General features: G+C 41.9%; 1 protein-coding gene across 2 annotated transcripts in view; it reads right to left on the minus strand.

Annotated features, from left to right (window-relative positions):
• Positions 1-13173, minus strand: part of LOC129817386 (RAC-alpha serine/threonine-protein kinase-like) — a 43109-nt gene extending 29936 nt beyond the window's left edge. For both annotated transcript variants that reach the window (XM_055872564.1, XM_055872562.1), the window contains exon 1: positions 13016-13173. The gene's annotated coding sequence lies outside the window, so the exon portion shown is untranslated. The remainder of the gene's footprint in view (positions 1-13015) is intronic.
• Between the last annotated feature and the right edge of the window lie 2519 nt (positions 13174-15692).

The following is a 15692-nucleotide window of genomic DNA, read 5'->3' on the forward strand; positions in this document are numbered from 1 at the left end:
TGTATTTTCTGTAGCGTTGTACCCTACTGAACAAGTGTCTGGTATTCGTTATTATAAACTGGGTGGTTCGAACCCTGAATGCTGATTGGCTGACAGCCGTGGTATATCAGACCGTATATTTGTTTTTACTATTACGTTGGTAACCAGTTTATAATAGAAATAAAGCACCTTGGGGTTTCTGATATATTGCCAATATAGAAGAAAAAGAAACGCACACCTATTTAGGCGAGGTGCTGGCTAGCGGAGTAGAAAACGTAAAAATAAAGGAGAGCCGCACACTCTAGGAAAAGGCACGAGGAGGTGTGGTATATACCACAGCTAAGGGCTGTGTCCAGGTACTCCGCATTGCATCGTGCGTAAGAACAGCCTTTAGCCGTGGTATATTGGCCATATACCACACCTCCTCGTGCCTTATTGGTTAAATTAGAAGACCGGGTCCTTACTCGGATGGCACCAAGACACAGAACTATGCAGACCGTTTAGCAGCTGTCAAATCTACCTTGTACCTTGTCAAATCTACTACCTTGTCATGGCTACCACCCCATGTATCCCTCCATATCTATCAACAGTGGAAATATTGCACCAAAATTGTCCCTTGGATATATAGCCTACTTTGTGCAATGCCATATAAGATCATTTAATACGTTTAAGTGATAATGAACACCCTCGAAGCCGGTGTTTGAAGGATACATTGGCACGGGTGTTGTTAGGCCCGAGACAAAGTCGAGGGGAGGCAAACCGTGCCAATATATCCTCCAAACACCGGCTTCCAGGGCATTATCACTTTTATACAACGTGTTACCAACATATTCAAAGAAAGATCGACATATTTTCATGAAAAAATATATTTTGATAAATGTATTCATACTATTTCATCCTTCCACAAGATATAGTCCCGACACAAAACTAGAGTTGCTACCCAAGCCAGCTGGTTGTTCGTTCTATCGGTTTGGTTGCCAGAGACGCAACTCAGTCGTTCAGTCTTTTTGTTCTGTATCTATGGACGCGACCCAGTCGTTCAGTCTTTTTGTTCTGTATCTATGGACGTGACACAGGTCTTCGTTCTAAATGTTCCATTGCCATACTGGCTGGCAACATTCTTATCCCTTGCTTGCTAGCTAGCCAACTACAGCGAACTTACAGTCATGTCAAACAGTGCAGCCAGAACAGTAGCTGCATTTGTTTAAGCTGTTTCCTAGTGACATTTATTTGGATGCATCCATAGGCGCGATTTTGCCTGGCACAGAAAATGTGCTTTCTCATCAGGACACTGTTGTTCAGAGGAGCTAGCCAACAACACAACTAACACAATCACTTCAAACTGAAGCTGGAAAGACTACAAACTAGCGGCACTTTGTTTCATTTTTCTTTTTTCAATTGACATTTCTTTGTGTATATATATCCATAAAAATGATGCCAGCTGATTCATGATTTCGAATGGCTAAGAAAAGCTGCCTGCCTGTCTGTCTCATCCCGACACGTTCATTACTATGGGACAGCTTCAGATCGAGTGTCAGAGAGCCAGACAGCAAGGTTAATACAAACCTCCGCTGTAGAAAACGAAGTGTTAGTCTAAAAATAAAATGTGAGATAACGGATTTTTATAGTGGAGATAAAGCTTACAAATTGCCTGGCTGGGCTGATGAGACAGTGGATTGTGCAGTCAGATGGAACAGAGTAAATAGGCATTTTAACGTTATAGATTTAGCCAGTGGCAACTTGGGGAAAAGACACCAGCTGGAATGCAGTTTTAACCAATCAGCATTAGAACCACCCTTTGTATGAAATGAAATAATAATCAAGGTGGTTCACAGGTTGGGTGTTCTGCTGTTGGACCAAACTAAATCAGGTATATTCAAAGAATGAGGGAAATTTCAGATTTCCATTGGTAGGCCTAAAAATTATAATATTGTACTATAACTACACTATAATCACCATTATTAATATTAGTGCTAGGCTAAAAAATAAAGAGAACCGTTGCTGAGCCTTGAAGAGCTTTATTTGCCCTAATCCTCTGGTTGTTGAAATCCTGCCCCTTGACTGCAACCCAATGATATTATATTAAATGACACCCCTGTTCATCAGAATGATATGACTAGCCATGAAAAGAGCTTATGAATGCATTGGCAGAAGATCTGTAAGATAGAGAGAGAGGGGTTAATGCAGGTTCACATTATTTAATATGGCTTCAACAGACAGCAGGTGCTGTCTAGCACAGCAATATGCCAAGTGTTTCTACTGCTACTGTCAAGCTCTGTATGGAAATGGATGCATTCCAGATATACATTTTCTGCACGTCTATACAAATTACAGGACGGTTATAGCATGTTGATGTGGTTGTGCTGAGATGGTAAAGATCCAATGACTTCAAGGCAAAGGCCTGAGGAAGGAGGCAGTAGTTCTGTAGACGAAGCCCAGACAGAACACCCCTCCCCACTGCACAACACTACATGCTCCATCTAGCAGCTAATTACATAAAACAACCTGAAACTGTCTTTACTATGCAGCTTAATGTTTTTGATCTACCAATCAAGTATCATTTCACCTAGGGAAAAAATAACAGATGCTCATAGTGAACTGTTCAGAAGCCCAAAACAAATAGACATGAAAGACAGGAGCAAGTACGTTTACAAAATGGCCATTCACTAGACCGTAGCCCACCAGACTATTTGTTTTTGTTTAACTAACTAGCTGCTAGCCATGTTCTGATTTCTTCATTTGAAGACCTCTCTCCAGGCCTATTGCAACCATTGGTGGTCACCAAATTATATCCAGGGGAGCTCCCGTTAAACCATCAATAAAAGTGCTAAGTAACTGTCCAGTGAAAATATACTTTTAAAAGTTCTTATTCTGTTAACTCATACCCACATTGTAACGGTAGTCCTCCTCCTCTTCAACCGAAAAGGAGGAGTAGTGATGGAACCAAGGCGCAGCGGGTTGTGAACACATAATTTATTTAAAGACAAAACGAAAAAACACGAACTTCACTATAACAAAACAACAAACGGAGTAGACAGACCTGGACGACGAACTTACATTAAACACGAAGAACGCACGAACAGGGAAAATAGACTACACAAAATGACGATGTACAAAAACAAACCGAACAGTCCCGTATGGTGCGACAAACACTGACACAGGAGACAACCACCCACAACGAACACTGTGAAACAACCTACCTAAATATGACTCTCAATTAGAGGAACGCCAAACACCTGCCTCTAATTAAGAGCCATTCCAGGCAACCCTTAAACCAACATAGAAACAGAAAACATAGAATGCCCACCCAAACTCACGTCCTGACCAACTAACACATACAACAAACTAACAGAAATAGGTCAGGAACGTGACACATATAAATGTTGTTGACTGATCCTGTATTTGTGGCCAAAGCATTCATTGAAGAAAAACACACACAAAAACACCCTAAACTGTATATAAAACAGACCATTAAAAAATGCTTGCTATTTCCTCATAAAGTATGATGTCATACTCCTGAGGAGGATGAGCTGGCCAATCAGCCTACTATCAGGATAAATATTTTTTTATGACCAGTATACGCCCACACCATTCTGTTGTTTGGATATGCCCACACTATTCCAACACGGAAAAGCTGCTTTTAACATACGTAATTTCAAAAATGTTGGTAAAGAAAACTATTTCACGCATATTGTCATTATAAGTCATACTTCATAGAAATCTGGAAACACTGGACAATTACTTTAATAATTTGTATTAATAGTAATTTCTTATCAAGAGGGGAAAATAAAACATCCCTGAACTGTCCACATCTAAAATGTGTAATGAAATCAAGCAAACATGAGATCAACAGATATGCAGGTTTACTCTTGTGGGTTTTTGGTTGCAAGCAAGGCTGCTTAAAGGCTGTCATCTCCCATTGGTAGTTTGAAGAAATCCTGCACTATTGCAAGGTCGTTGCAATTGGCCAGTCAAATATAACTAGTTAGGCTAACACACAACAACAACAAAAGGTGAATTGCAAAATATTAGACATCTACACATGGTATTCTCTAGCCCTGGTAAGGGCTTCAATCTGTGCAGTACAAAGGGGCAAGCCAAGGGTCAAGAGGTTGTGTGTATGTAATGTCTCCTGTAATGAGTTGCCTGTAGGAGAGAGCGAACAAACCCGGAGGGGTTCACCAGGAGGTCGTACACAGCTCCCAGAGAGGCATGATTTGTCTGCGTTGAGGCAAACATGAAGTTACAGACCTTGCAGTGACCTTTTTTGCTTGCTGCCTTGCAGTACATAGAGCCCCACTGTCAAACCACACTCGTGTTGCACAGCACAGAAAGAATGCTGACAGGACTAAGCAGAGGTTAAGGTGAGGAAGCCAGGAAGGGGGAGATTGCGAGACAGTGGTTTTTCATTGCTTAGACTTTGTGGGAAACTGTCCGTCAACATAACACGCACATTTCCATAGGATGTACAAACTCAGCGAGCCACACTATAGGTCAGACTACATCCGTTGTGATGTTTTAAGGCGCATTGAAGACATACGTAGTCTTCAACAAAACAGACAGACCCCTAACTGTACAGTTGTGGCCAAAAGTTTTGAGAATGACACAAATATTAATTTCCACAAAGTTTGCTGCCTCAGTGTCTTTAGATATTTTTGTAAGATGTTACTATGGTATACTGAAGTATAATTACAAGCATTTCATAAGTGTCAAAGCCTTTTATTGACAATTAAATGAAGTTGACGCAAAGAGTCAATATTTGCAGTGTTGACCCTTCTTTTTCAAGACCTCTGCAATCCACCCTGGGATGCTGTCAATTAACTTCTGGGCCACATCCTGACTGATGGCAGCCCATTCTTGCATAAACAATGTTTGGAGTTTGTCAGAATTTGTGGGGTTTTGTTTGTCCACCCGCCTCTTGAGGATTGACCACAAGTTCTCAATGGGATTAAGGTCTGTGGAGTTTCCTGGCCATGGACCCAAATATCAATGTTTTGTTCCCCGAGCCACTTAGTTATCACTTTTGCCTTATGGCAAGGTGCTCCATCATGCTGGAAAAGGCATTGTTCATCACCAAACTGTTCCTGGATGGTTGGGAGAAGTTGCTCTCGGAGGATGTGTTGGTACCATTCGTTATTCATGGTTGTGTTCCTAGGCAAAATTGTGAGTGAGTCCACTCCCTTGGCTGAGAAGCAACCCCACACATGAATGGTCTCAGGAGGCTTTATTGTTGGCATGACACAGGACTGATGGTAGCGCTCACCTTGTCTTCTCCGGACAAGCTTTTTTCTGGATGCCCCAAACAATCGGAAAGGGGATTCATCAGAGAAAATGACTTTACCCCAGTCCTCAGCAGTCCAATCCCTGTACCTTTTGCAGAATATCAGTCTGTCCCTGGTGTTTTTCCTGGAGATAAGTGGCTTCTTTGCTGCCCTTCTTGACACCAGGCCATCCTCCAAAAGTCTTTGCCTCACTGTGCGTGCAGATGCACTCACACCTGCCTGCTGCCATTCCTGAGCAAGCTCTGTACTGGTGGTGCCCCGATCCTGTAGCTGAATCAACTTTAAGAGACGGTCCTGGCGCTTGCTGGACTTTCTTGGGCACCCTGAAGCCTTCTTCACAACAATTGAACCTCTCTCCTTGAAGTTCTTGATGATCCGATAAATGGTTGATTTAGGTGCAATCTTACTGGCAGCAATATCCTTGCCTGTGAAGCCCTTTTTATGCAAAGCAATGATGACGGCACGTGTTCCCTTGCGGGTAACCATGATTGACAGAGGAAGAACAATGATTCCAAGCACCACCCTCCTTTTGAAGCTTCCAGTCTGTTATTCGAACTCAATCAGTATGACAGAGTGATCTCCAGCCTTGTCCTCGTCAACAGTCACACCTGTGTTAACGAGAGAATCACTGACATGATGTCAGCTGGTCCTTTTGTGGCAGGGCTGAAATGCAGTGGAAATGTTTTTGGGGGATTCAGTTAATTTGCATGGCAAAGAGGGACTTTGCAATTAATTGCAATTCATCTGATCACTCTTCATAACATTCTGGAGTATATGCAAATTGCCATCATACAAACTGAGGCAGCAGACTTTGTGAAATGTAATATTTGTGTCATTCTCAAAACTTTTGGCCACGACTGTACATTTGATTTGACATCATGTTTTTTCACCCAGAATGGGATGTACAGTGTAATGAATCTCAGACGGACCTATAGGCAGACCAGACGAATTGCTTTGAGATGATCCGGTGATCGCAAGGGGGGTGCAGCAAGGGCCCTATTGACTGGGACTACCCAATGAGAACAGAGATGGTAAAAGGTAGACTAATTCCAGAGAAAAATCCTGCTGCCCCCAGCATACACCCCTCTTCCTCCTTCCTTTCTCCTTGCTACACACACACCCACCACCCATCAATGTCTGGTAGGGGTGGGCATGAATAATCGAGTACTCAAACAGACGTCAAAACTCAATATTTAACCAGAGATTTTTTTTTAAATTAAAGAAAGTCCAACACCGTAAAACTATTTGGTCAAAATGTTGTCTTGACCAAAACATTCATTTACTTTGACTCTAGTGTTCCATTTGTACCTGTGCATTTGTGGAACACAAGAAAAAACAAACCAAGCCAAGCATCACACATTCGGCTACCTAAAAGCCTTTACCCCTCTGTGTCTCACTCAATTGTGTTCGGAGCGCTCCCTCTACACACTCTACAGAAATAAATGCCTTTAAAAAACATATCTAACTGATGGGATGACGACAGTTTTATCACAAATGTAAAATGGACTGGTTGACTGAAGTAGCAAAATATGTGTTACAATAATGAGCTGCAATTTTGGAGCAATTGCGTAATTTCCCGCTTCAGCTACTTTGTGGTTGTCACTAGCTGCCAGTCACAAAATCAAAGTCTCTATATTAGAAAAACTCATGAAAGGTTGGGCATAAGGTTAGCAGTGTGGTTCAGGGTTAAGTTTAAAATCTGATTTTAAAAAGAGAAATTGTAGAAACAGGCACGGTTTATGATTAACGACTTATTGTTTATGACTTTGTGGCTGTGGTAACTCGTGACGACCCTACTTTGCAAATTGCTAGTGCCATTTAGAATTGGTTAGCCTAGGGTATAACCACCCTAAATAGACAGGTTCCAGACTGAAAATATGCAAAAACATTATTTTGATAAAGACAAAGATCATATTTTCGTCAGAATCATTAAGAATAGACCTACTCACCAAACACTAGGCCGTAATTCCTCCCATGTGGTGTCCAATGTGGAATTATTAACAGTCAGGATAAACGAAATCAAAATGTCTGTATATCGAAAAGAAGACCGAATTTTGGTTTGTACCCCTGAAAAATATTTTTCAACTCTCCAAATTGGGCCCAGTTTCAAATGATCACTGTTTGAGAATAAGTGTTCCAGACAGGAGATGTGCATCACTTCTGTTCTATTTTTACTATAAAATGTGTGTCGACTGTGATAAGGGCTCGGGAAATAAGAGCATCTTGTCTGCTAAATTAACAAAACAAGGCTATGCCAGTGCACAGCCATAGGCTCCTACAAACAAGCACCACACTACTGAAGGTTCAAATGATTAAAGCTTGATGATTAGTTGAATCAGCTGTGTAGTGCTAACGCAAAAACTAAATGTGCACCCCTTTGGGTCTCCAAGACCGAGCATGGGAAACCTTGGCATGTAGACAAATTCACCACAAAAAAAATCCAGTGCAGGCATTGTGTTCTAAAAATAGCATTTATTTATTTATTATTAAGAGTACTCGAAAAAAGAAAAAGTAGTGCGAGTACTCAAACAGTTCAAAAAGGTCAAATGTCCATCCCTAATGTCTGGCTCCTCAAGAAATGAAGTAAGCTTTATGCGACATTCTTTAGTGCAGACCCATCATACCCTTTGCTTTCTGAATTCACAGATTTTACACATCAACCAAACTTCTGGGAGAGCGCGATGGTCCCTTTTCGATTTCCTTGGTATGCACAGAAAGAGACCACAGTGTTCCTGTGAACGACAGAAATCTTTAACAACAGCCCTCTTGCCCATGTGGTTAACTCCCCTGCCCCAACTTGCAGCACAAACACACACTCGTATTATGCCAGCAGAAGCACATGGATGCACAAACACACACTCGTATTATGCCAGCAGAAGCACATGGATGCACAAACACACACTCGTATTATGCCAGCAGAAGCACATGGATGCACAAACACACACTCATATTATGCCAGAAGAAGCACATGGATGCACATAAAACAGCTAACACTATCATCCAACGACAGACATACAAAACATGTAAGAAACAGAAACACTCCTCACACCTGTCAACAGCATGCAGTCCAACACATGGGAGCACATAGAAACATGTGCAGTAAACACATTCTCACAAAAACACCTATAGGCTGATACAAATGGTCATGTCATGCACACACCAGACTAATAACTCTAACAAATGTTACCGTAACAAAACCACACAAAAATGTCTCATACATGCAACACACATGAATGCACACATACACACACTCACACTGACATCTCCTCCTGGTTCAGGCACACTCCTGCAGCCCAGAGCGCTCCTCCCCTCCCAAAGACGCCTGCACGTCCCCCCCACCCCACCACTGCCGGCTGGCTGCGGAGGGGAAAAGAGACTTGGCCCATGGCCAAAACACTCGCTCCCTCAGACACACACACACACACACACACACACACACACACACACACACACACACACACACACACACTGCAGCACTCGAATGAACCTAACGCCCTCACAGCTGGTCACGTGACCAAGCCAGAGAGGGAGGGGAGGAGAGGGAGGGGAGGAGAGAAGGAAGAAAGAAAGAAGGAGAAAGAGTAGGAGAGAGAGAAAGACCGATACAGAGGGAGGGAGGGAGAACGAGAAGGAGGAATGGGAAATGAGGGAGGGAAAGAAAGAGGGAAAGAGAGGAAAAAGAGAGGCCCCTTAGGGCTGCCACCGCCACGCCTAGTTCGACATTTGTGGCCTCGTCATGGTGGAGTGTGCACCACGCGCCCCAGTGTCAGGGAGCCAGGGAAGCTGCTGCAGAGGAGGGAGGGAGTGTATAAAATACAGCAAGAAAGAGGATGGACTCTTCTTCATGCCACGCAGCTGCACATCCACAGCTGAGATTTGTGGGATGTCAGTGGACATGCCTTGACATTAATTAACATGTGAAGTAGCAGGGTTTTATGGTGAATAGGGTGCATCCCAGCAGCGGCTCTGTGCAAATGTGCCTTTCAAAGTACAGGAGACGTTGGCCCTTGAAAAGGATGATAGGAGGCAAATAAACCTGCAGTTTTGTCAATGGATTGAGTTAACAGCACACAAAGTCTGCCAGGCCAGAAACTGCAGACGGTAGATAATGTGCATGAGCCAGTGTGTGCAGTGGAAAGGCTGAGGGAGGGCTTTTGGGTGGAATCACCCTTAATCCTAACGACTCATACATGTAGCAGCTGTTTCTGCCAGGTACAGTTGCTAACAGGTAGAGTTCACCAGGTTCATTCCACTAAATGGGTGAAATGATGCAAATACAAGAGTCAGCCACGTTGTCCATACTAGACCTACTATTTTGTTTGCTGTTCTGTTTGGTTACTAACCAGGTGACCACTGACCATGTTTGCTAATGATCCCTTACCTTCTAGTACACAATATTCTAAAGAAAGACCCCCAATCCTGTGTGGTGCGACTTTCTTCAGATTGACTGTTGTTTCCAATCATGTCTGGCAACTTTGAATAATCTGTCAGAATCAATTGAGACAGAAATGTGACAAAAGTTACTCATGTAATCAGTGTGGAGGTAACTTCTAAGAGTTGTTTAAAAGAGGCTGTCAATATCCTCACATTCAGCAGGCTGTCAATATCCTCACATTCAGCAGGCTGTCAATATCCTCACATTCAGCAGGCTGTCAATATCCTCACATTCAGCAGGCTGTCAATATCCTCACATTCAGCAGGCTGTCAATATCCTCACATTCAGCAGGCTGTCAATATCCTCACATTCAGCAGGCTGTCAATATCCTCACATTCAGCAGGCTGTCAATATCCTCACATTCAGCAGGCTGTCAATATCCTCACATTCAGCACGCTGTCAATATCCTCACATTCAGCACGCTGTCAATATCCTCATATTCAGCACGCTGTCAACATCCTTTGCGTTAATTGCTAATGTTCGGGAACAGGCTGAGCAAAAGGGAACAATGAGTGGGTGAATAGCATAGAAGGAGCATTTACAGGACCCAAATATAAAACTCATTTCCAGATCCATTCCTTGAATTCTAATGACTTTGGACAGGGTGGTTCGCCTCTGAATTACAGTGTTTAGATTGTTGTTTGTTTTTATGTTAGGTAACTAAGCAACCACCACCCCCCTTGTTTTCAAATGGACCACCTTGAGTGAGTAGCCACATTTTTTCTGATGAGCGTGAAGATGGGTAAAAGAGTGCTTATTTATGCAATTAGTGTACAGCATATTTTACCTCCCTGTAAAACATAAGCATATGAAATACACTTAGCTTAGTTAGGAGAGACTATTACTGGGTGTAACAACTAGGCTGGCGCTGTAAGCTTGACTGGATGTCTATGCGTGAGAAAGAGTTCAAAAGAGACTGACTATGGATTGCAAACAGAAGTGTCTGTTTTAAGGTGGTTGTGGCTAGTTCATTTGTAAACCCTTGAGAAGTAGCCATGATTAGACGTTTCTTCCAGACCTCATCTGTCTAGACAATAAATTGGGTTGAAAGACTCAAATACTGACATGTTGTTTGACTGATATCCTTCATGCTGCCCCACTCCTTGACCTCTGATGGGATTCAAAGGGTTATCTTTCTCAAACACACAGAGACAGTGAAATGCTTTGAGAGTTGTAAGAGGTGAGGGTGGACCCCTTGTTAAAATGTCATGAGATCTGGAGGTTGTGTGTATGTGTGTGTGTGCGCGCGGTTGACACAACAACTCCTCTTGCCATTTGTCTGATTGTACATCTGAACCTCTTGGCTCGCTGACTGGCACAATACGCTTGTCTGTGCTACAGCAGCAGATTCCAGAGACATTCCTCATATTCAGGCTACGACCAAATTTTAGGTATTTACATCCACAGGGCAAACAGTTCACACTACTGCTTACTTCAAAAAGTTGTCACAGCCTGTCTCTTACACTCTCCATCCTCTGGTGGTTTTTTTCAGTCTTTGTATTATGTTTTAGGTCTCCTGTTCCTCAAAACAACCCCAGGCACACACATTATATGTGAGATGTTCGTAACCATCTCATTTTTGGCTTTAAAATTATTTATCTGCCATGTTTAGCAACAACTGTGAGTATTGACCATGATCAAACAAAGATATTGGCATTTAGTAGAGAACTGTTTCCAACTGCAATGGATTATTTTCATGGCAACTTGTTTGTTTTAAGCCTCAATATGCTCCCCCTTCCTCCTCCGAAAAACTGTCAGTGGTACCCTGGCATCACCACAAATCTGCCTTGAATCCTGTCTGACCTCCTTGTTAGTGTGTGCTCTCTCTCTTCTCAAGGTAATCCACACACACTAGATTTTAGGAGCATGTCTAAGAGGAGATAGCAGTTGTGTGAGAGAGACAACGTGTCTGGTGTCTGATTTAATAATAATTTGCGTGTTATTCATTATGCTCACAATAACCCTGCCCTTGGCTTGGACTCTGGTATCGAAAGATGCTGAGTTGGGTACCAGAGGAAAGCCTTGCTACATTTTCACCCGTCACTTTGTCAGTGTAAGGATTTTAAGTCATTTTTTCTGTTATGTAATTGTAGTGTTTTGAGAGGTATTTTTGCTGTAAGCATAATTTCAGCTCAATTATTCCTGGAGATTGAAAATGAATACTAGCCTCTGTCCATCACATCTTGTTTTTAAATGCTTCAACACAAACACACAATCTCACTATCTCCTAAACTTTCTATATTTTGTTCTATAAGTAATATGGAGTAAAAGTACAAATAAAAATCATGGTGATTACTGCACTTCCTCACGTGTGGCAAAATCCATAATTGAGAATAGGCAGATGCACTGTAAATCTGACAGTTTAACATCACATCATTTTTGCAAATGGCATGTCATGATACAAATCTATAACACAAAGATAGTGTGAAATAGTTTTTTTTTTTAATGCAGTAAAATAGGTAATTTAGAACTTCATACAGTGGTTGCTTTTCATGAAATACATTTTGTAATCATATCACCGTTTGAATACAACGTTTCAGACAATCTTTTAGGGTTGATACACGAGTAGCCTATGTGGATGTAATGTTTCCACACTATAACGCAATAAGTGGGGGCCATTGTTACAGTCGGGTTACAGCACACGTGTTAGCCTACTGCAAAAAACAGGTTCCCTTGTTCTCTATGGTTAGCCTACAATGTAGAAAATATATCAATGGAACAACCTTCAAGTCCCGGTCAGTTATTTTAGGTTCATCAATAAAATAATTCAACTAAGTTTCAACTAAATTAGGCTACAAGACAATACTGAGTGGATAGGCTGAGCTTCACCAAAGAACAAAAAGATGTTGGGAAACTTATTGGACTTGTCACTAATAACACTGTACGGCGGATTTACACTCCTTGCTGTGGCCAAATGATGCCAAGCGGCATAAAGCAAATGTACTACTAACATAACAACTAATGACAGGGAATTGACTTTAGTTTCCCGAGCACTGTGACAGACACCTAAAAAAAATAAGATTTTATAGTAATTATGTGAACTCTTCGTAAATATAATGTAAGAAATGTAATAACGTGCATAACTGTGGAAATTAGCTATGCGTCACAAAGCTACACATTACACACAGTCGGCTAAGTCGAACAATATCCCGAATTGTAAATATTTCTCATATTTTGGCTCGTTTTTTTACAGTTCTAGGCCTAGCAGCAGATTGGGTGAAGAAGATATCCGCATCCCACTGACTACAATGGGAACTACCCTTTCTGGCATGACTGAAGACTGAAACAACAAAATAAGAAATCAAACACAGTACTTTACCTTAACCAATTCAAATGTTATTCCGGGCCATTGCTTGGACTCTTTGACAATTTATCAGCGGATATGTCCATGCGTATTCGTTAATGTATCCTCGTGCACTAGAAGTCTAGCCTTTCTCCCATTAAACCAACCGAGCCTTATGTCTGAACGACATTTGAATCGCTCCTGGGTCCTAAAGCCGACCCAATACCTGTACCGTAACCTCATTTGCCTTTTCACCCGTTTCAAGAGTTCATACTCATTGTGTCACTCAAGATGCAAAATGCCACGTTTTCTGGGACTGTGTTGTTAAACTAGAACGTTATACGGGATGATGATGATGCTAAAATTGAGAACTTTACTGTAGGCAGAAACAACTTGCTAATGTATCTAATGTATTTACGGGTAATTGAGAGAATATTATATTTCATTGAGAGAATGTTCTATCATCGTTATTGCTAAAATGAGAATTAATACCTATTGTAACTCTATAATTGATGCAGAAAAATATCCATTAGTTATGTAAGCTAATTACTTACAGTATACAGTATAGCAAACCATTAGTTGGGCTCTTCTTTCTTAATAGGTTACATGAATGGCACATATTTAACATAATGATTGGGAGGGAGTGCATTAGAATTATGGAGCAGCGTTTGTGTGTGGGGGGTGGGGGTTGGGGGGGGGGGGGGGGTTAGTGTGTGTGTGCCTACTCATATTACACATGAAAGTGTGTAATAAAGGTGTAAGTGTGTAATAAAGGTAATGCCACAATGACAACACTTCAACACAGTTTCGGTAAAAAGCCTCCGTGATGAGGTTTAGGGATTCTTTTTTTGCCACAGAGGAAATCCCCTGTCAGAGCCTCAGCCGGTAAACAAGAAGTCAGAGCAGAGTGGGTCTGCCAGCAGGACAAAAGGCCTCCATTCAGCTGGCTCAACTACGAGAAACACACACACAGCCGCGCTTCATGAGCTATTTGTTATTGGAAAACTACTCGGACACTTTCAGTGTTCTGTGACACCACTTTGGTTCATTGACCTCATTTGGAGTAGTTATATGCTTAACTAGGCTACTGCTGTCTAACTGTTCTGTCTCACAGACTTTGTCTCAAGAAGAAACTATATTTCCTTAAATGTCTACACTTTCATTATCAGTCATGATTTGTTTAGTTATGAGATCAGGAAGCTTATATGTAGCTTGTTTATTTCCATACCTCTTTACTTTGTGACAAAGAGAGTTTGGCTTTTATAGTATTACTGTTGTATAAATTAATCAACAGAAATGGATTAACGAGCAAACCTTTACTGTATATTATACTGTATATTGACCCCCCTCACTCGTTCTCTCTCTTTCTCCCTCTCTTTCTCTCTCTCTCTCTCTCTTTACAGTGCATTCATAAAGTATTCAGACCCCTTCACTTTCTCCACATTTTGTTACATTACAGCCTTATTCTAAAATGGATTAAATAAAAACATTTCCTCAATCTACACACAATACCCCATAATGACAAAGGGAAAACATTTACCTTTTTTAGCAAAAAACTGAATATATTATTTGTATAAGTATTCAGGCCCTTTGCTATGAGACTCGAAATTGAGCTCAGGTGCATCCTGTTTCCATCGGTCATCCTTGAGATGTTTCTACAACTTGATTGGAGTCCACCTGTGGTAAATTCAATTGATTGGACATGATTTGGAAAGGCACACACCTGTCTATATAAGCTCCCACAGTTGACAGTGCATGTCAGCGCAAAAGTCATGAGGTCGAAGGAATTGTCCGTAGACCTCTGATACAGGATTGTGTCGAAGTGCAGATCTGGGGAAGGGTACCAAAACATTTCTGCAACATTGAACATCCCCAAGAACTCAGTGGCCTCCATCATTCTTAAATGGAAGAAGTTTGGAACCACCAAGACTCTTCCTAGATCTGGCAATCAGGGGAGAAGAACCTGATGGTCACTCTGACAGAGCTCCAGAGTTCCTCTGTGGAACCTTCCAGAAGGACAACCATCTCTGCAGCACTCCACCAATCAGGCCTTTATGGTAGAGTTGCCAGACGGAAGCCACTCCTCAGCGAAAGGCATATTACAGCCCGCTAGGAGTTTGCCAAAAGGCACATAAAGGACTCTCAGACCATGAGAAACAAGATTCTCTGATTGAACTCTTTGGCCTGAATGCCAAGCGTCACGTCTGGAGGAAACCAGGGACCGCTCATCACCTGGACAATACCATTCCTACGGTGAAGCATAGTGGTGGCAGCATCATCTTGTTGGGATGTTTTTCAGCGGCAGGAACTGGGAGACTAGTCAGGATCGAGGGAAAGATGAACAGCGCAAAGTACAGAGAGATCCTTGATGATAACCTGCTCCAGAGCGCTCAGGACCTCAGACTGGGGCGAAGGTTCACCATCCAACAGGTCTTTGAGTGGCCCAGCCAGAGCCTGGACTTGAACCCGATCGAATATCTCCAGAGAGACCTGAAAATAGCTGTGCTGCCATCCAAACTAACAGAGGTTGAGAGGATCTGCAGAGAAGAATGGGAGAAACTCCCCAAATACAGGTGTGCCAAGCTTGTTGCGTCACATTCAAGAAGACTCATGACTGTAATCGCTGTTAAAGGTCCATCAACAAAGCACTGAGTAAAGGGTCTGAATAATGATGTAAATTATATATTTTTATATATTTTTTAATACATTTGCA

Source organism: Salvelinus fontinalis, chromosome 20 (genome assembly GCF_029448725.1).
Source record: "Salvelinus fontinalis isolate EN_2023a chromosome 20, ASM2944872v1, whole genome shotgun sequence".
Taxonomy (NCBI): domain Eukaryota; kingdom Metazoa; phylum Chordata; class Actinopteri; order Salmoniformes; family Salmonidae; genus Salvelinus; species Salvelinus fontinalis.